At 55.2% G+C, this 21,543-nt stretch overlaps 1 pseudogene; it reads left to right on the plus strand.

The window, feature by feature from the left end:
- Window positions 1-9,112: 9,112 nt before the first annotated feature.
- Window positions 9,113-16,703, plus strand: LOC119101022 (E3 ubiquitin-protein ligase parkin-like; annotated as a pseudogene).
- The last annotated feature ends 4,840 nt before the right edge of the window (window positions 16,704-21,543 follow it).

A 21,543-nucleotide genomic window follows, 5' to 3' on the forward strand; every position in this document is an offset into this window, starting at 1 on the left:
TATAGTAGGCGGCGTATCCCATAGTTTCCGAGGCTTTTTGTTTGAAACCATATCCTGAGCCGCCCGCTGCGATACTTTTCCATGCTTTAAGAGCACAAGAGTTTATAAACATTCAACGTCCAACGTTCGAAACATTGGGCTTCGTAACAAACAGCCGAATGGCCCGCATACAATTAAGCAAAGCGTCACTTCTTAACAGACATCGCAAGCAGAGGATCAAGCGCTTACTCGGCCCACGTCCTGCAACACAGGAACGCTTTCTGGCAATCGTTAGCGCATCATAGACGACCAGCGAACAACGCCGCTAAGAACTTAATGTCCGTTTCATTTACAACCAACACCGAGAGCCTGCAACATGACAAGATCGTAATGGTGCTGGTTTTTACCTTACCTTGTCGCGCTCCATGTCGAAGGGTTCCTCTCCGTGCACGCCACTTACGTGACTGAGCGCCTGCGACGGCGCACCATTGTTCTCATATCACCGGTGCGCGCCGACGGATGGCCTCACATTGGCGAGCTGCACCCGCGTCATAGGGCTGCCGAATGACCGATGTGGTTTGTATTCTCTGCAGGCCATTCGCCGCGGTATGAGTTTATGACAAGGACCCAGCTTGCCAAGCGAATCAGGTTTTAACGGCGATTTGCAAATGAAGGCATTACGAAGTCACATATGATTTGTGCTACCTTGTGCATATTGTTAAGCTGGATGCTCAGCAAGATTTCGACCAAACACATCGTGCACGTATTTTTTCCGGAGGGAAGACCGGACCGGACTGGAGGGAAGGCAGCGTGCGTAAAGAATCTGTTCACAAATGTAGGGGCCCGTGGTTTCCTTGTTTTAAGCTGACTACTAGGGTGCTCGAGAACAAGTCAAGAACTCATATGCTTGCGAACAAATTATCGGATAGCAAAAGAGCTGGGGAAAAGAAAATCACTTACGCAGGCATGTATACACAGGATGGTATGGGATGGCAGTCAGAAGGCACCATTTGGAAACACCTGCCGCTGGATGCGGTACAAAAACGGTTGGACAGACGTTTCCAGAACAGTAATTCGTGGCGATGCTGCAGTCGTAATTGTCTTGTAACACTGATGGGTTACACATTGGATAACACGTTCACTGAATTTTATGGATTCACCCCATGGGTCATTCTATACCCGGCTTTTAATAGCTGATTGGGAACACAAGGTTTACAACGTGAAACCGTGACATCGCTGATTATTATCATCTCCTGCATGTCTGTGAATAACCCTTACAGACGATGAAAAGTTGCACTGGATATGTCCGTGTAGTGGGCCACGTGTTGCTATTGGACTTCATATTCGTACGCGCCTGAGACCACGGTCACACATACCTTAGGCGTTCAGCATGCAATTTCGAATCATGAAGATAGGGACTAGTTCGCCATGTCGTCGGGTACAATGCGTGACTTACACCTTAAGGAACCTGATTTTTAAAGGTCACCGCACACACCTCAAGAAATTAGGGAAAACACGATCACGTATTACTCCGTCATAACGCATCGAATTCTAACCTGACAGCGGTCCTATGCTCACCACGACCCCAGATGTATCAACTTTGGTAAGCTGTCTTTAAAAATTATCGCATAACCTCCATAGCCTTATCGTTATGCGACGGAAAAAACCATGTAGTTGACGCGTTTATAGCTACAAATATGCACATGTCAATAAAGCGCCCACGGCTTAAAAAGCGGCCACACATTATTGCGTCATGAGCTATTCAAATCCAAATATGAAAAGGTCCACCTGCTTGCCATGTCGTCAGATGCATGCATCTTCACCAGCCTAACCTCTAAATGTCACAGTACAGCCCCCAAGAATCAAAGGTAAAATCACAGGGTCACGTATCACTGCATCAGTGGTGCATCAGATCCAATGCGCAAAGCTACGAACTAGCCACGCCGGTGCAGTACACCACGGTGAGGAATCTGGCTTTGAGGGTCACGGGAAAGCCTCCAAGCCATCAAGATTAAAAAAAGAACGCAGTTTACGCATTGCACTATCGATCATACATCGAAACTAAATCCACATGCTGCACGTGCTCGTTACGAGAGCAGGGTACATCCACTTTTGGGAAACCCGGGCTCTGAAGATCGCTGCATTGCCGTCCCGGCAGTTTGGGGCCCATACGTAGTCACGCATCATTGCTTCATCATTGGAGCATCACATCCAAATATAACAGCACCCAACGTACTCGGCATGGCGTCAGGCATATGTATTTTTTGGTGACCAGATCCTCGGAAGGACACGGTATACCCCACACCCATTCAGGTACCCTGATTGGCTGTATTATATATATATATATATATATATATATATATACATATATATATATATATATATATAATATAAGTATTATAGCGGTCACGCATTATTCTGTCAATGATGCATCTACATTTGCAAGGCGGTCACGCACTCGCCACGCCGTGAGGTATGTACAACATTGCTAACATGATATCTGATGGTCACACGTTAGGTCTCTAGGCAAGTTGAGGGCAATATGGCAATTAACTCAGTGCAGTCACGCATTTCCCCGCATTGACCTTACGCCATCGAATCTAATATTGAAGGACGCTCACATCCTCGCCACGACACCGGGTTAATATGCGCAACCGGGCAACCAGACCTCTCCGAAGACCATTGTCCGTTCCGGTGGCTCAGTTCATTAGAGCGTCTGCGTTTCCGAATCCAGCCCCATCCGTGACAGGGGTAGGTTTGAGTCGCTTTAGGGTGCTCACCTAGATTTGTCCTTGACCAGGTATGGCTGCGGCCGGTGGGCAGCGGTTTTCGCGCTAAGGTCAACTGACAGTCCAGAGGGCAGCAACTGCGGCGACCCGCGCCGAGCATTGCGGCGCGTTAAGCTCTCGCCACTAAATTCTGCGCGCTGCCTAGAATTGCAGCGATCGGATGGTGGGGGTCAGGGCTCACACAACAGAGCACTGCTTAGCATGAGCGCTTGATCCAGATATCCATCCATTAAAAGGGTCTGAATCAAATCTATAAAACATATATTTTAAAAATTGTGTAGCCTCCAAGTAACTGGGAGCAAACACGCGGTCACGCGCTGCTTCTCTCAATCACGCATCAAAACCACATCTGTAGACGGCCACGTGCTTGCCACGACGTCAAGCATAGGCACCTTTGGCAAACATCAGCCTTTAAAGGCCACCATAAAACCCTACAGAAAATTGGGGTGGGGTCAGAATAATACGGGTAAAAACGCGATATGCGCCACCCCGTCGGCAACGCATGGAATCCCTGTCTGCGAATAACGGTCGTGTGCCCTCCATCTCGTCCAGTATTGTGGACCTTTAGCAGCCTACCCTCTCAATTTCCACCGTGTCGCCCCGGACAATTAGGGTTAAAAACGAGTTGCGGAGACACCGTGAACACAGACTGTAGATAGAGATGGGGGCCACACCTTTTGCTAACGTGGTCGACCCATGCTCGTGTGAGAATGATCAATCCCCAGTCAGGATCAATGAGTGATGAAAATCATAAGATAATTCTGGATATGTGCACTCGCAAGTACTAGGCAAGCACTAGACGGAGGTCAACGAGCGAACGACAATGATGGCGAAACTGAAATACGTATCTTCGAAAGCTGTAGGACATCAACTCGTGCGTTTCAACACGTACGTTTTAACTCGTACGGCTCGCCACTTTCGTCAACTTGTACGGCAGTTCGATGGCATGTTTCACCTGTGCGATTATCGGATCTATAATAGGATCGGAAATCTTCACAGCGCGCCAAACTAGTGCTGAAATCTAGTGGTAGGGGGGCTGGAAGGATAGTGGTAAAAACATGCATTTTTCGTGTTGTGGCTGTCAATCTGTTCAGAGGACAGCCTCAAAACTTGAATGATGAAATACGCGCCCTAGTGCAATCTTTGAACGGCATGAATTGACTTTAAAGAGTTCCGGAAGCACAATTTAACGACAGTCGTTCTCGCACACCCGGCCCCCAGTACCTGGCGTGATCTGCAGCGGTCAACGCAGTTCAGTTTTATGGAACCTGTAACCCCGACCATCGCCCATTTTTGCTCCGGATATTGCGAGCGTGCAGCCTCAAAAAGTTCTATGCCATTCGTTTCACAAGTCGATGCTGCAAAGTCGTAAATGTTCTCAGGCAGACATGAATAAACCTTTTCATTTTGACCTCATTTTGATCCACTCATTTGGGCACTGGTGATATCCATTGCCACTTTTCCGGACAAGGGTACTGCGGGTTGAACCCTAGGGAGTACATTATCGTTCGCGGCCAAGGGCGTAAGAGAACTACTTCGTTCTTGAAGATATTGAAGCAAACATGAGATATGATTTACAAGTTAGCTTGTAACTGTTGGTATGCTTTTAAGTGGAAAAGATTGCTCTAGGCAAAACAATTTCTCTATGGAGTAAATACCCCTCGGTATGTCATTGTTTGATACGTCATCGTACCTTATACAACATTGATTCGGAGCCAACTGATGACCGTTCTATCTGGAAATCGTGTTGATGAAAGCCAGCCATAAAAGATTCGATAATTATATTTTCATTGGCCTTGATCACCACTTAACCTTCGGAATAACAGGATGTCAGTGATATTATTGTGAAGCCATGAATGCCAACGTGACCGCGGAATGCTCCCCCCCCCCCATAACTGTCTTCTCGTCTTCATGGGTGTGTTAGCTCAGAAAACTAGGGGGGTTTAGGTCTTAAGGACAGAGCTGTGAACGGCTCCGACTGATCTTCAGGATGGCTATTTCAGTTCAAAACCCCATAGAAATGTGGAGCACTGCCTTTAGGGGTCACAAGCGCTTGCGCGTTTGCCTCGCTTCGCAAAGTGAAAAATTTAGAAGTTAAAGCAAATTATTGTGTGTCTTTTGCAGTCGGAATCACGGTTCTAGGTGAAATTGTTGCCGAGATATCGCGCAAAGTTTGAAAAAGTCTCAACGCAGGCCGCGCGTGGTGCTGGCGGTCTCTGGCGGCCGCTGGCAGGAGAGAGACCATTTGGCATGCGCTCTCTGCAACACAGCCAAACCTATCCATGGGATGAGCAAATGATCGTGGGGTGTGGACGGTGGTTTTTGTCCCTTCCATCAACTGTCAGCCTTTTGTATGATGGCAGCACGCGCTGCCGCCGTATTAAACATTATTGCAGTGTATCGAAGAATGAAAAACGGTCGGTAGCGGCCAAATCAATATTGCTGGCTCGCGCATACGTGGCACTACAATCTATACCACGTGATTGTTTGTTCGATTCCCCATTAATCCATACAGCGCGTGCGACGTGACAATTCATGCAATGCCATTACCTATTCGATTTCCTATAAATGCGTACCACTCTGCAGTACCTGCGTGCCCTGGGTGTCGAGATGTAGCACAAAGCGTGTAAACCCGCGGAAAAGAGCAAACGCCATCTTCCTGGCTCTTGTGTGCTCAACACGTGTAACGTGCCACCCCTCACTTGTGACACATGTGACCAAGGTGATTTCCCGTTCAATGGTCTATCGCAGCATGCCGGTCTCGTGTTACTACGTGTTATAAGAGCGGGAATCCCGCGTAAGTCGTAAACATGGACGAAATCGGCAAAATACGGTTTCACGGCTAATGTGCACGTGTCACATGACACGTGCAGCGTGACATCGTACACGTTTCAGTGATTGCCCGTTAGACCACCTATCGAAGCATGCCAGTCGCTGTGCACTTTATTCCCTGGTTTCTGAGATATCACGAAAACGTGCAAGCCCCTCAAAAGACCGAAGTTGTGTAAATCCATAGTTTTACACATGGGCGCCGTGACACGTGGCACGTGTCACCAAACATTATCAGCTCGCACCTTCTATTCATCATTGAAGCGCGCCAATCCCGGGTGTGTTAGTGCCATAGGTGCCGAAATGTGGCACAAAAGGTGCAAATCGGTGGCAGAGAACAAAATCCATCTCTGATCCCGTGCCGTGTGATGCATGTGAACGTACCATTTCGATTAGTAAAATTTGGCACCTTGCAAGTTATGCAATTTCCAGCGCAACGGTGCGTTGCAGAAACTCGCGACGCGACTGAAAATGTACTCGCGTCAATTGAGAATGTTGGGAAACAAAAGCCACGCCTGCGCGCGCACGGCGACCGCAACGCACAGCGCGCCGCCGACCGTCATTGCCTGAGCCGAGATCACCCCTCCCCCTCCCCTCCCCCCTCCCCCCCCCCTAACCACCCGCCCACCGGCCGCAAGCCGCCAGAAAAAGAGAACCCAGGCGCCGGCCCACCGCCGGACAGACTGAAGGCACATAGAATGCTCGTTCTTTAATATGATACCAAGCGATGTGAACAAAGTCGAAAGCCCGCCGCCCGAACGGCCATTTGAACCCCTAACGCATAGGGCATACGTTGGGGAGCAGTAAGCACCTCGCCGCCGTCGCAGCGAAAAAGCCGTCTTGCAACCCTTAAGTGTAGGCTCATTCGTGAGCGACATTTTTCAAGATGCGGTTCACAAATGGCGCATCAGAGACAGCACGAATCGGCTGATGCGCTGATGCAGTTTTCAACGCTAGATCACGCAAAGTTTTGATGGAAGCGTCTTCTATTCGGCGCCAATTTTTAAAACTTGGCATCCTGCAATTTGTTCTGCAATTTGCAGCACAACAGTGGGTTGTAGAAACTCGCGATTGCTCGCTGAGAATGTGCCGCATTATTTTTAAATTTGAAAAACAAAATTCAGGCCTCTACCTTTTTCCGTGCCGAGATATGACGGTAAACGTAAAGACGCGTCAAAAGGGCCGATTTCCACTTGTCAACACGTTTGCACGTGCCACATGTCACGTGGCGGAAAAAACTTACCAGATTACGATGGCCCATTCCGTGCCCTATCGCACTGCGCAGTTGCATGTCGCTGCGAACCCTTGGTCATCAAGGTAGGGCTCCGGAAAAGCGAAGCGTGTCGGGCCGTCGGTCGGAATCGCTAATTGGCGTCGCCGCGTTAGACATATGGGGGATTTTACGCCTCGTGTTCCGCTCAGTACACACTCATTTTTGCGAAATGTAAAAATTTTGACGCGGCTATGTCACGCGCCGCAAGCGGGTCTTGGTCGTGTGCAAATTCATGGAAAAAATTCCTAACCGTTAGCCTGCAGATGATCTAACTCAAGCGGCGACACACACACCGGCGCAGGAGCCCTTATTGACACAATAAGATCCCTATCGTCGCAGGGTGGTCAGTAAGAGGCACTGAGACTCCAGTTTCGGTTTAAACGAGTCCTTGCCTGCCTAGGGGATGGAAAGCGGTCCCATTTAGTACGAGGGGCTGCGACTGACACAGCCCTTCCATCGGCTCATAGGGGGATGATCATCACTAGTTGTCATATCCCCTTTCATAGTCAGACGGCCCCGACCATAGTCAATGGCCCCTTGGGCTCCGGCAATTCGAGGTCCCTTTCCTGTCCCTATTCAACAAGTGCTCCCCTCGTTGACTCGGGGACCCTTCGTCGACATAAAACCCGACCCTGTTACCACACTGTGGGGCCCTGCCCGTCACGGGGCCCCATTGCTGCGGGCGCCCCGATCAATGCGAATTTCGGGCCCCGGCCCGTCCCTCCTTGGGAAAACCGGCCCCCAGGGCTGAGACAGATACGGAACCAACTGTTCGGTGCTGGCCAGTCTCTGACTGGAAATAGGATCTTGCATTGTCGCAGGGGCCTCCAGTCGGTGTAAGAGCAAACCTGAACGGACATTAAAGGTCATGACCACTTGGACGAAGGTCCTTAATGTTACTTTGCAGCGAGACTTTCGGGAGCGATTTCCAGCCCTTTAGAGTTTTCCAATTTGGACCTTTATCTTTGGTCCCGAGGAACCACTCCGGGTCCCTTCGAACACGCACCCCATGGCCAAAACGGGGCCTCTTGCCAGCAAAGGACCCCATGTCAGGACTGTTAACCTGTGACCGACACAGGTTGACCCCTCATTAGCACTAGGGACCTGACTACAGGATAATCGCTGGGCCCCGGCCATGTCCATGCCTGAAAAGGAGCCTTCAGGCCCAAACCGAGACGTATCCGGCTGTTCGGTACTAGTGGTGCTTGGCCGACTTAAACGCGCTCGTGTACTCAAGGGCTCCAAATCGGCACAATGGGCCCTTTGCCGGAGTCGGGGCCCTAAATGCGACCTCCAGCCAGCCCTGCTGCCCATAACCATCAGTCCTGAGGGACTTGAATGGCCCGCGAGGCCTAAGAGAGGGGCATGTTCCCCCTGGGTTAGTTAGGTAGTTATTGAGCCTTAGGGGGCGTCGACTGCGTTCGTTATTTGTGACCCCTGCACCACTGGGTTCTGGTTAGATACATATATATATATATAATATATATATATATATATATATATATATATATATATGTATATATGCACCTATATATGCATCTATATATATAGTGTACTACCATAAGTCATCCAAGGTACCATTCTGCAATTGCTTAGAGATCCGCAGAAAATCGTAAGTAGTAGCATCGGTCCTCCAGCTCTTGTCCATGAAATGTGCGCAGCTGTGACTTATGCGGCTTACGGCTGTTTTTATTATGAGAGTGAAGAGAGCTCTTGGCTGTGAACACTGCGGTGCCGCCAGGCAATACATTTCTATAGGAGGGAAGGTCGAGGGTTTTGCGTTCAGTGGCAAATAACCAGAATCAAACTGGAGGCAAACCACTTAATCAAGGGGGAAGTGAACTGTGGATTGTAATCGTGGGGAGTGGAGCACAAACTCTGTCACAGAACAAGAAGTAAAAGGTACGTGTGGAAATCGGCAAGCACCAGAAGCTCATGCTGGCCATTAATTCGTAAAACCTGCCCCAACCTGGCGTGACCTGCCCACTGCAGCAGAATCATTTGTACAGTGCATATTTTTAAAAATAAATGCATTTGGGCTTGGCACCTAGTTCAATTTTAGGACCAATGGCGTGGATATGAGCCAGTCAGTATGAAGATACCATGATTGGTGTGCCACACATGTTGAATACAGCTTGATTCTTCTGCCTGGGCTAAGGTTGCAAGTATTGAGTATCACCAGATGGGATTTTTTATTGTTGATTTACTGAAATCAATCATGTTAGCTATTGCGGAGCTGCTTGGTTTGAGCCGCATTCAAGATGTTGGTACCAATGGCCTTAGAATAACTGTGAAAATGGTTAAACAAGAGGCTGATGGGTCCAGGGCTGCAGTAAATGTGGCCATTGATGTACAGCCTGAGTGGTCAATACAAAAGGTGAAGGATACCATAGCAGGAAAGACTGAAATTGGGTGCTGGAGACTTGAAGATTATATTTGCAGGTCATGAACTAAGAAATGATATACTTGTAAAGGGTGGGTTTAATTATGCATTTTTGGCTGAGTTTGTGGCCAGCACAGTGCTCAATGTGTTGCATTTGTAAGTGGTTTCAAGTGACATGCATGAGGAATCATCACTCAAATGCAATGGCAATAAAAAACCTGCATCTAGCCTCCTTGGGCCTATGTCAATTTATCTCTCCATACAGCAACCAGACTATGATGACCTTAGCAGCTGCTGTGAAGCACTCACTCTTTTTGTCCTTGCCCATGTCCTGGCTGTTGCCCTAGCCATTGCCCTATTCATTGCCCTAGCTATTGCCCAGGTCTCTGCCCTGGTCATTGCCTTTGCTGTTGCTATTGCTGTTGCTCTTGACATTACTGTTATCATTATCATCGTCATTGTCATGGCCCTTACCCTTGCTCTCTCTCTCTCTCTCTCCCTCTCTCCTCTCCCTCTCCCTCTCCCTCTCCTCTCCCTCCCTCTCCTCTCTCCCTCTCCCTCTCCCTCTCCCTCTCTCCCTCTCCCCTCCTCCCCTCTCCTCTCCCTCTCCCTCTCCCTCTCTCCCTCTCCCTCTCCCTCTCCCTTCCCTCTCCTCTCCCTCTCCCTCTCCCCTCTCCCTCTCCCTCTCCTCTCCCTCTCCCTCTCCCTCTCTCCCGCTCCCTCTCCCCTCCTCCCTCTCCCCCCCTCTCCTCTCCTCCCTCTCCCTCTCCCTCGCCTCTCCTCTCCCTCTCCCTCTCCCTCTTCCCCTCCCTCTCCTCTCCCCCTCTCCCTCTCCCTCTCCCTCTCCCTCTCCCTCTCCCCTCCCTCTCCTCTCCTCCTCCCTCTCCCCTCATCCCCTCCAGCCCTCATCCCTCCTCCCTCTCCCTCTCCCTCTTCCCTCTCCCTCTCCCTCTCCCCGCTCCTACTCTCCTCTCCCTCTCCCTCATCCTCTCCCTCTCCTCTCCCTCCCGCCCTCTCCCTCTCCCTCTCCCTCTCACCTCTCTCTCCCGCTCCTCTCTCCCTCTCCCTCTCCCTCTCTCTCTCTCCTCTCCCTCTCTCTCCCCCTCCCTTTCCCTCTCTCCAAAATGAATGCTGTGCAGGTTTGTCAATACAATACAAAGTTCCTTATGATACCCATGTCACATACCAACTACTTCATGTCATGACATTGCTCTGATATGTTGGAGGCAATGACAGCCTAGCAGGATTCTGAGGCCATTTAGCAAGTCTGTCTCACACTGATTGATGCCAGAGATTACAAAAGAAACAAAAATTGTCATTGCAGCAATGGTGCCCACTACTGCAATGCAGTTACCATCACAATCTGTTACATCGATGACATCGGGAGGGGGAGGGAGGGGGGGGGGGCAGAAAAAAACCTGTACACTACCCAGGTCCCAACCCACGATCTGCCACCCAGTCACGGACCAATGCTCTACCGACAGACTGAGCTACACAGCCCCTCCCTCCACATCTGCTTTGGAATATTGTATGTGGCGATGTCCGCGTGATGTGGTAATAGGTGTGTTGGAAAGTCTTTTCCTCACACATTGCATGTTTGCCAGGAGTGTGACCTGGGTCAGCAGAGTGTGCTGCATGCTGTCCAGCTGGTGCATCGAAAAGCCGCCGAGCGGCGCGCCTCAGAGAGCGAGCCGCTCAACAAGACCATCAACAGGATCCTGGACCAGCAGCAGCCGGAGCCGGCGGGCGGTAAGTGCCGGCCTATCCGACTGTTGGCAGCCTGGCATTCCAATAGTCTTCATGCAGGAGTGTGTGCAGGAGGTCAGAATCGATTCCTACCACCAGAAATGTAGCTCTCCGGCTGCCTCTACGCGCACAATTCGTTGGTGGCTAACTCGTTGCCCTTTGACCCCGAACGCTGACACCTGACCTGCCTGCCCAACTGGCCAAGCCCGGGGCGCCTGGAGGCTGGGTTGACCGCCCGGTCCGATGCCTAATTGGCCGATCCTGAGCAGGGGGAGGAATAAGAGCAGCAGGTGGTAGCCCCGAGCCGGGGATGCCAGCATATCGACATTCGTGCTGCCCAATTGGCCGAATATCGCAATGATGTGACAGCTGCCACGTCAGCGCTATGCCCCATGGGGTTTAGGGCGGTCAGATAAAAGGAAGAAAAGATCATGGCAAACTAAAAAAAGAGGAATCCACAATGCTCACAAGCGATCTTGCAGTGCGCCGCGCGGGGTGAGGGCTACTTTCCGTGCAGTGTATTTCCCTGTGATGGCTTTGGATATGTGATGTTTTTGCCTCACATATCCATGAAATTGATGTGATCAGAAAGAACAGCTTGTAATTTTAGTTGAACCTTTTCTTAGGTGCTTAGTCGATCTTACCCGGAAAGGTAAGCCCATGTAAACCTCAAGATGTATAAACTAAATACCATTTCGTATTGTGTGATATCATCGTGTGTATTGTGTGATATCAGCGTGTTATTGTGTACAGCATCAGGTGTTTTGTGTGGTTATAGTGAGCTCATCAAGAAGCACAGTGACTTCTCAAACCTTTTTCCAATTGGTTTCGCTGGCGCATATCGGCATACACACGCTCGCACGCAGTCAGGGGAGATACGCGTCCGAAAGCAGGTTGTCGCGATCTCCGGCGACTGTGCGGCAACCCCGTTCACCGCCGCTGCCCGGCCTGTTCGGCAGCTGAAGACGGCTCTGGCGGCGGCGGCGGCGGCGGCGGCGACAGCGATGGCAGCGGCGGCGCGGCTCAGTCCAGCTTCCACGTGTTCTGTGCCAGTCCGTGCGGCGGGCTGCGGCGCGGCAAGCTACGCGTGCGCTGCGCCACGTGCCGCCAGGGGGCGTTCACGGTGCGCCGCGACCCGTGTTCCTGGGAGGACGTGCTGCTGCCGCGCCGCGTGCCCGGTGAGGCCTGCTGGGGTCACGGCATACATTCTCTGGCTCCGGGCAGGGGACTGTGTGTGTGGGGGGGGGGGGGGGGGAGAGGCGAACAGGCGGGTTTGTGACGTGGAGTGGCGGCCTCTTTGGGCTCATGGTCTGCCAGAGGTTTAAGCGGTAGGAGGCGAGGAGAGTGAGCGAGTGCGATAGAGTGTTTGTATACGTACAGCGCGCGTTATCCGGGCAGAAGATGTGGCGGCCTGTCCCTGATATGGAAGGCGTGGTCAGAGGAAGAGGCAGGCCGTTGTATGTCGCTGCTGCGCCGCTCACCGCGTCGGCCGGCGCTGACCGGCGCGCTCCGACCGCTCAGGCACGTGCGACACTACCGGTTGCGACGGCGACACGGCCCAGTTCTTCTTCAAGTGCGGCGAGCACGCCAGCCTGGGCGAGGAGGACCAGGCGGTGCCGCTGGACCTCGTGCGCAACAACTTGCGCCAGATCCCCTGCCTGGCCTGCGCCGACACCGCGTGAGTGCCCTCAGGCGACGGCGGAGATTGCCGGCTCTGTCGTGCTCCCGCGGTTAGCACGGTGATGTCTCAGTGCCGGCTCCGACCTGCTGTTGCGTGGACTGACATGCCATGCCGCGCCCCGCGGTGGCCTGGTGATGCCATGCCGCGCCCCGCGGTGGCCTGGTGATGTCATACCGCGCCCCGCGGTGATCTGGTGATGCCATACCGTGCCCCGCGGTGACCGGGCCGTAGCGTACCCGTGCCCCGCGATGATATGGTGATGCCATACCGCGCCCCGCGGTGGCCTGGTGATGCCGTGCCGTGCCCCGCGGTGATCTGGTGATGCCATACCGCGCCCCGCGGTGATCTGGTGATGTCATACTGCGCCCCGCGGTGATCTGGTGATGCCATACTGCGCCCCGCGGTGACCTGGTGATGTCATACCGCGCCCCGCGGTGATCTGGTGATGCCATACCGTGCCCCGCGGTGACCTGGTGATGTCATACCGCGCCCCGCGGTGACCTGGTGATGTCATACTGCGCCCCGCGGTGACCTGGTGATGTCATACTGCGCCCCGCGGTGACCTGGTAATGTCATACTGCGCCCCGCGGTGACCTGGTGATGTCATACTGCGCCCCGCGGTGACTTGGTGATGCCATACCGCGCCCCGCGGTGGACCTGGTGATGTCATACTGCGCCCCGCGGTGACCTGGTGATGTCATACTGCGCCCGCGGTGACCTGGTGATGTCATACTGCGCCCCGCGGTGACCGGGCCGTAGCGTACCCGTGCCCCGCGATGATATGGTGATGCCATACCGCGTCCCGCGGTGACCTGGTGATGCCGTGCCGTGCCCCGCAGTGACCTGATGGTAGCGTACCCATGCCCCGCAGTGACTTGGTGGTGGCACACCGTACCCTTCAGTGACCTGGTGATGCCGTACCGTGCCCTTCAGTGACCTGGTGGTGGCCTACCCGTGCCCGGCCGGCCACGTCACCTGTCTGGAGTGCTTCGTCACGTACTGCCGGAGCCGGCTGGATGAGCGCCAGTTCGTGCAGGATGCGCAGCTGGGCTACACGCTCGGCTGTCCGGCCGGCTGTCAGCGCTCCCTCATCACCGAGGCTCACCACTTCCGGCTGATGGGCGACCAGCAGGTGGGCGGCCGCCGTGACGTCACAGGAGACCGCCGGCCTGGTGTTCTGAAGACGTCTGGGGCAGGATGCGGGGTTGTGTGAGTGAGAAATAGCCTCTCGAAGTGGCTTTTAACCGTACAGTTGGGTTCTTCTGCATAGTTCCCTGGTTTTATGCTGTCCTGCAGCAGAGCGGGAGGAAAATAAATCATTTAAGCGAAAACAAATAGCTGGAGTGAAAGAGCATGTCTTTGCACCTGTAATAACTAACGACCGTGTGGTCTGTGTGTGCCGCAAGTACGAGCGCTACCAGCGATTCGCGACCGAGGAGTGCCTGCTACAGGCGGGCGGCGTGCTCTGTCCGCGGCCCGACTGCGGCATGGGCCTGCTGCCGGACGAGCTGTGCCGCCGCGTCCAGTGCCAGCAGGGCTGCGGGGTGAGTCGCTGGGGCGCCGGGTGCTGCGGCGCCGGGCGGCGCTCCAGCCTTAGGGAGGTCGGCCCCCGCTGGGTGTTAGCGAGCGTCCACATCACACGTCACCAGTGCAATGGCGCTGGTGTTATTTGGAAGCTGTTTGGCGGCGATTTTCTCCTTGTTCGTGATCGGCGTGACCAGGGTATTTGTTATCGATTGCGCGTTGTATTGGGCTCTGTCGAGTTATGCGTGACTACTGCGCCCTCTGCTGACGACTGTGCCCTCTGCTGACTACTGCGCCCTCTGCTGACGACTGCGCCCTCTGCTGACGACTGTGCCCTCTGCTGACGACTGTGCCCTCTGCTGACGACTGTGCCGTCTGCTGACGGATGCGGCTGAATTTCGTTGCAGTTTGTCTTCTGCCGAGATTGTCTGCAGGGCTACCACATGGGAGAATGCGACCCCGCAGGCGGCGCTGCGGGCTCGGCGACCGGTGAGCGAACCAGCGAGCCATACACTCGCCACACTCTCACCGCACACTTGTCTCACGTTCGCCACACGCTCACGGCACGCTCGCCACAAACTCCACCCAGAATGCAGTTACTATTTCCAAATACGCGAGCTCGTCCTGGCCCTGGTCCAAATCATCCGTGGGACGACCAACTCTGCTTCGGTTTAGCATTTAGCCGGCTGTCGCCCGGCGGTGGCGGTGAGCAGTTGAGGTTGTGCGTGTGGCCGGCAGATGGCGCGCGAGCGTTCGGCGTGGACGAGGTGGCGCAGGCGCGCTGGGAGGAGGCGACGCGGACGGCCATCCAGGTGCTGACCAAGCCGTGCCCCAAGTGCCGGACGCCGACGGAGCGTGACGGTAGGTGTACTCGGCCCTCCCGGCCGCCGCTGCACGGGGCGCATCGGGCGGCGTGGGGCTGGTGGTCCGTGGTCTCCGAGGCTCCGGTCCGTGGCCTGGACCTCACGCACCGCTTACCCAGTCATCGCCCCTGGGCCTCTCAAGGTGACGCGATCCCTCGGACGGGATTTTTACTATTTGCCCTTCGACTCGACGCGGGCTCGATGCTCCGGCGCTACGTAGCAACCGTTGATAATTTTTTGTCGTGACTGACATACCACCACCGTCGTGTAGAAATGGAGTCCACTTCTACTGTAGGGCGACAGGCCAGTGCCTATCGACTTCACTTGGCCCTGTGCGTCTCTTGACACCACATTTCGCTTGTGGCCCCTTCTGACATCCATCCCCGCTATGCTTTGCCATCGCCAACATCGTTGAACTGTTTTCTGTCCCGTCAGCGACGCACAGTCGTGCATCGCGTCTGCTCTCGCCCACGGGTCTCCTACGCGGCGCCCATTCAGGCGGGCCCCATAGCGCAGTCAAAAGGTATTGACCAGAGACGATCAGAGGCGCTGAACGGACCTCACTATCTCGATACAGGAGCTATTTAGGGGGGGGGGGGGGGGGGGAGAGCGGACAGCTGGCAGGCCGTGACTCTGGAGCCGGAGCCAAGACCGCCGGCCAGGGAGTCCCCCAGGTGGTGTGCCAGCCGCCACCGGACCGAGTCAGATGTGTGCTGTTTCGTCATGTAGCTATCTAAGTATAACTATCTGTTTTTTTTTCATCCCGTCACCGAGCCGGCGGCCCGTTGACAGCTGGCTCCCGTACGACGGGAGTCGGTACTGTGTGCCGGCCGGCGGTCCGGTGACGGCTGGCTCCCGTACGACGGGAGCCGGTACCGTGTGCCGGTCGGCGGTCCGGTGACGGCTGGCTCCCGTACGACGGGAGCCGGTGCTGTGTGCCGGCCGGCGGTCCGGCGACGGCTGGCTCCTGTACGACGGGAGCCGGTACTGTGTGCCGGCCGGCGGTCCGGTGACGGTGGGCGGCGCTGTGTTCCAGGCGGCTGCATGCACATGATCTGCCCGCGCTCACAGTGCGGGTACCACTGGTGCTGGGTGTGCCAGACCGAGTGGACTCGCGAGTGTATGGGCAACCACTGGTTCGGGTAGGCAGGTACGTGGCCGCTCAGCCGAGCGGCTGGGCAGCGACGGAGAGTAACGTGGATGTAGTCATTCCCTTTCTTGAACAGGAGATGCCTGCGCGTATTTGTGTGGGCCAGTATTTGCTTAACGGCGTTGACGATGTACAGGGAGGATTAGTGTTGTTCCGGGTTCGGTTTCGTTTCACCTGGCCACGGGAAACTGGTACATTCCGCTGTTGTTGGTCAGGTTGCACAACTCTCGCTATCACGACCGCATGGTCCGTTCGTTGCATGTGCTCACTGTAACGCGTAGCCATGCGCCAGAGGCCGAAACAGCCCTCGCGGCAGTCGATGATGGGGTTGGCCGCCAATCCCCCCCCCCCCGCTCCCGCCTGCTGACGGTGCTCTCCCTGGCCTCTCCAGACGGCGGGATGTCGGCGGCCGTCCGCAGCGTGCGTCAGGGTGTGAATGTGCTCATCTGGTCCCTCCTCATCACCTCCCTCCTCGTCCAGACTAGAGCGGCGGCAGCGGCGCCGGCCTCGGTGACGATCGGTAAGACCCCCCCCCCCCCCCCGGCCCCAGCGGCGCCGGCCTTGGTGACGATCGGTAAGACCGCCCCCCCCCCGGCCCCAGCGGTGTGGCGAGGGCATGGCGGCGTAAGCTGTCGCCGTGCGGTATGACGGGATCGGTCTGCGGTGGTCCTGTCCAGTCCCATACTCTCGCAAGATTTTGGATATGGCTTACTCTTTAATTTAGAGCCAGGGGCGCCTTGTTGGGCGTGCAATGGGCGAGCACTTCTATGGGAGTGACCGTCTCACGCGTCTCTATGCTTGAATTGGATGCAGGCTCTGCGCTGAATTTATTTAGTTTGCTTCTTTCATATGCTTTTCTGTTGTCACACCCGCAGGAATGATTCCTGTGGTGTCATAGGCTGGGGCCACATTCTCGCTAAAGGCTGCTACACGAATTGAGTGCCACTGATGTTATGTAATATTCGTCACCTGGACCTAATTTGGCGCGTGACATTTAGATCGTGTTTGTTCACACAGGTTAATGTTATGGTTATATTACATCTGACACTCGCGCTGCTCGAGGTGAACGGTCGTCGATGTTGAAAGGACGCAGGCGTAATGTTCTGATAAGTGTTGTGCAATCCATCCAACTCTTGAATTAGATAAAACAGTAGTAAAAGCCGTATTCTTCGTAGAAAAACCAGGAGAATAGAGAGGCGGATGCGTTGATGTTTTGGCAACGTGCCTTAATCGAAACGAATATCATTCGACGGAAATATTTGATTGATATTCGATTTGATCTGATTGAAATGTAATATTCTTTTGAATCGATATAAGATAACAACAAATATATAATATAGCGCTTGATAAATCGCCAACGCCTAACACGGCAATAAATATGGAATATCAGGAAATCTAAAAATCTGATGTTCGTTTCGATAAAGACGTGTCGCCGTATTATCAACGCATGTATCGCTATTCTCCTGGTGTTCTACGAGAAATAAGGCTATTATTTCTGTCCTATCTATATGCATAACGCTCCCCGCAAGTGCATTTAATAACCTACGGAACTCTTGAATAACTGACCATAAGTCCTTGGGCCTATATCGTTGCACCATTCCTTTTATGACCCATTATGATGAACGAGCGTAGCGAAGCCAGCACTATTGTCCCTCGCTCACGAATATTTAATCATTGATTCGTCATGCAGATGAAAACGCGTGTTATATTCACTCTGCTGAATTGTTTGCATTGTTCGCGGCCTCGTGCCAAGTAATTTAGGCGATCGATGAACTCTTCAATGGGGTTGGAAATATCAGACCAACGCCTTTCAGCTTGGGAGGCTACGCGTTTTTGACGTGGCAATTCCTGTCAACTTCATGTAAAAAGCGAAAAAAGTAGGACATATATGAACTAGAATGAGCGATGTGACGCACCCAGTTTCACTGTAAAGCAAACGCGATACATATCCTTCTAAAAGGGCAGTTTCGGCCGCGCGGGTGATCGCCCAATGTTCGAGACGGGGACTTGTCCAACAATATGCTGTAAAAGGAGTCCGAGTGGTTGGAAAGGCTCGGGATCTTGGGCGGTATAATGGATGAGTGGTTAGCACGCTCTATACAAGGGGACATGATGGCGTGCGTTGTGTGTCCTTTCAACTTTCTATTTAGCCGAGCGGCGCGGATGGTAGCTATATATCATAACACCACTCCGGGGATATGGAACGCGAGCTTACGGTCATGGGCTATTGGCAAGAAAGGAAACTTGGAAGCATTGGTTGACTAACGACGAATGTAATCATGTCATCGATAGTGCATGCTTCGGATCGACTGCCCTTTCTGTATTTTGGCAAGGACACTCAAAGGACGAGTAACGCGAAGGACGAGTAACAAGCGAAGGAGAGAACGCGCGAGAACGAGTGACACGCGGAAGGACGAGTGACACGCGGAAGGACGAGTACACGCGAAGGACGAGTATCACGCGAAGGACGAGTACACGGGAAGGACGAATGACACGCGAAGGACGAGTAACGTGCGAAGGACGAGTACACGGGAAGGACAAGTCACACGCGAAGGACGAGTACCACGCGAAGGACGAGTACACGGGAAGGACGAGTAACACGCGAAGGACGAGTAACGCGAAGGACGAGTAACAAGCGAAGGACGAGTAACGTGCGAAGGACGAGTATACGGGAAGGACGAGTCACACGCGAAGGACGAGTACACGGGAAGGACGAGTGACACGCGAAGGACGAGGAACAAGCGAAGGACGAATAACGTGCGAAGGACGAGTCACACGTAAAGGACGGGTACACGGGAAGGACGAGTCACACGCGAAGGACGAGTACACGGGAAGGACGAGTCACACGCGAAGGACGAGTCACACGCGAAGGACGGGTAACACGCGAAGGACGAGTACACGCTGTGGTCAGTGCTGTCATCGTCGGTCGAACACGGTATGCTTTAGTTGGAAGTTACCTTCCCATCCTTACCACGTAACGAGAGGGCGTGTGTAGCTGACTGGCTCCAGTGCAGACGCGGTCCGTGGCGACGACTTCCTGTTGGGTTTCCGGTCTGCAAGGCACGCGGTCGGAAGAGCACACGTTTGCTGTTGGAACTTCTCAAACGAAGTCCTTTCCCTCATGCAGAGAGTCTCGCTTGCAAAAAGTGAACTTCTTCCGTTCATGCGTTGTCAATGCGTTCGTTCCAAATCCGTCCAGGCTACGCTGTTCAGAAAACATGAGTCGTATTAAAGGAAGCCCCCCAGCTGACCGGCGGCCTGGCCGGTGTCGAGGAACACGGCCAGCAGGACAGCTGGGCCTGTTATTCAGTCATCGGCTGCTCTCTGTATATGCTAATGTGGGACGGGATTGTCCCCTCTCACACCGGCTCGGATTCGGTCCGTTGCTGGATACTTCAGCGGTCCACATGTGCGTAAAATGCGTACATTGTGCCTACACAGGGATGTCAGCAGCACCAGCAGCGCGGTAGCTTTCTCTGCCTAGGGACGTAACCAAAGCGTTAGTTACAACGCCGATCAACCTCTCTGTCACGTCCCTCTGTCGCCCCTCTGTCGGTATATGGTTGGTGATATGACACCACCTGTTATCGTTTTGTGGTATATTCGCCCGTATTGTGACATTCGTGATATGCTCGCGCAACGCCGTTGCCAATGTGTAGTTTAAGTTAGCCTGCGCCACTCGGTAATACAATCGACCTGCGCTGCCGACCGCTGCAACTTGTACGTCTATTGAAGGCAGGCGCTGTTTGCGTACTCTTTCCGGCTTTGTCGGCCTTACGCCCCATAATAACAATGCGCCGGCATAGAGCGTTGTCCGTCGTCAGCCGTGCCCGGCGCTGTGGGTCTGCGTTCATTATTCCGGCTTGGTAAAAGCGTCCTTTGACGTGTCGGTGGGCGGCGCGCCGCCGCTGCTGCCGGTCCCACGCCAGGGGGGCGGCGCGGCCCCCAGACCAGGCGCTCGTTCCCGCGGCCTCCTCAATGGCGACGGGTGAGCGGCGCCCGCGTCCGAATGGCCACTGGCAGCGCCCTTGCGGTCCGCACGCGCCGCCGGTAACGGGTGAGCGGCGCTGGCTGGCCGCGGGAGCGCCCTCTGCGGTCCGCACGCGCCGCCGGTAGCGGGTGAGCGTCGCCTGGGTGGCCACTGGCAGCGCCCCTTGCGGTCCGCGCGCGCCGACGGTGACGGGTGAGCGGCGCCTGGTGGCCACTGGCAGCGCCCCTTGCGGTCCGCGCGCGCCGCCGGTAGCGGGTGAGCGGCGCCTGGCTGGCCGCTGGCAGCGCCCTCTGCGGTCCGCACGCGCACGCCGGTAGCGGGTGAGCGGTCGCCTGGGTGGCCACTGGCAGCCCCTTGCGGTCCGCGCGCGCGACGGTGACGGGGAGCGGCGCCGTGGCTGGCCTGGCAGGCCCTTGCGGTCCGCGCGCGCCACGGGTGAGGGGAGCGGCCGCTGGGGGCCGCTGGCAGCGCCCTCTGCGGTCCGCACGCGCCGCCGGTAGCGGGGAGCGGCGCCTGGCTGGCCGCTGGCAGCGCCCTCTGCGGTCGCGCGCGCGCACGCCGGGTAGCGGGGAGCGGCGCCTGGCTGGCCGCCTGGCAGCGCCCTCTGCGGTCCGCACGCGCCGCCGGTAGCGGGTGAGCGGCGCTGGCTGGCCGCTGGCAGCGCCCTCTGCGGTCCGCGCGCGCCGGTGACGGGGAGCGGCGCCTGGCTGGCCGCTGGCAGCGCCCTTGCGGTCCGCGCGCGCCACGGGTGACGGGGAGCGGCGCCTGGGTGGCCACTGGCAGCGCCCCTTGCGGTCCGCACGCGCCGCCGGTAGCGGGTGAGCGGCGCCTGGCTGGCCGCTGGCAGCGCCCTCTGCGGTCCGCGCGCCGCCACGGTGACGGGGAGGGCGCCTGGCTGGCCGCTGGCAGCGCCCTCTGCGGTCCGCGCGCGCACGGTGACGGGGAGCGGCGCCTGGCTGGCCGCTGGCAGCGCCCCTTGCGGTCCGCACGCGCCGACGGTGGCGGGTGAGCGGCGCCTGGCTGGCCGCTGGCAGCGCCCTCTGCGGTCCGCGCGCGCCACGGGTGACGGGGAGCGGCGGTAGGTGCCGTGCCGCCTGCTGGGGCAGTCCCGGCGTTGCTGCCGAGGCCCACACCAGGTCCGCAGACATGTGTCAACTCCCATCCACATGATGAGATAGGGCTTAGGATATGTTTTGCTCCCAAATGATGCGGTTTTTCTTGTGATCTTCGAGTTCCCTGTGCGTGGTCGAGGCCTGAACTTTAAGCAGTCGATGGCCGCGGTAAGCTATGTTTGTTGGCGCTCCGGTAGCTAATTTTTGTTCCTCTTTATTTCTA

The sequence above is a fragment of the Pollicipes pollicipes genome, unplaced genomic scaffold (genome assembly GCF_011947565.3).
Source record: "Pollicipes pollicipes isolate AB1234 unplaced genomic scaffold, Ppol_2.1 Scaffold_4881;HRSCAF=5763_pilon_pilon_pilon, whole genome shotgun sequence".
In the NCBI taxonomy this organism is placed as follows: domain Eukaryota; kingdom Metazoa; phylum Arthropoda; class Thecostraca; order Pollicipedomorpha; family Pollicipedidae; genus Pollicipes; species Pollicipes pollicipes.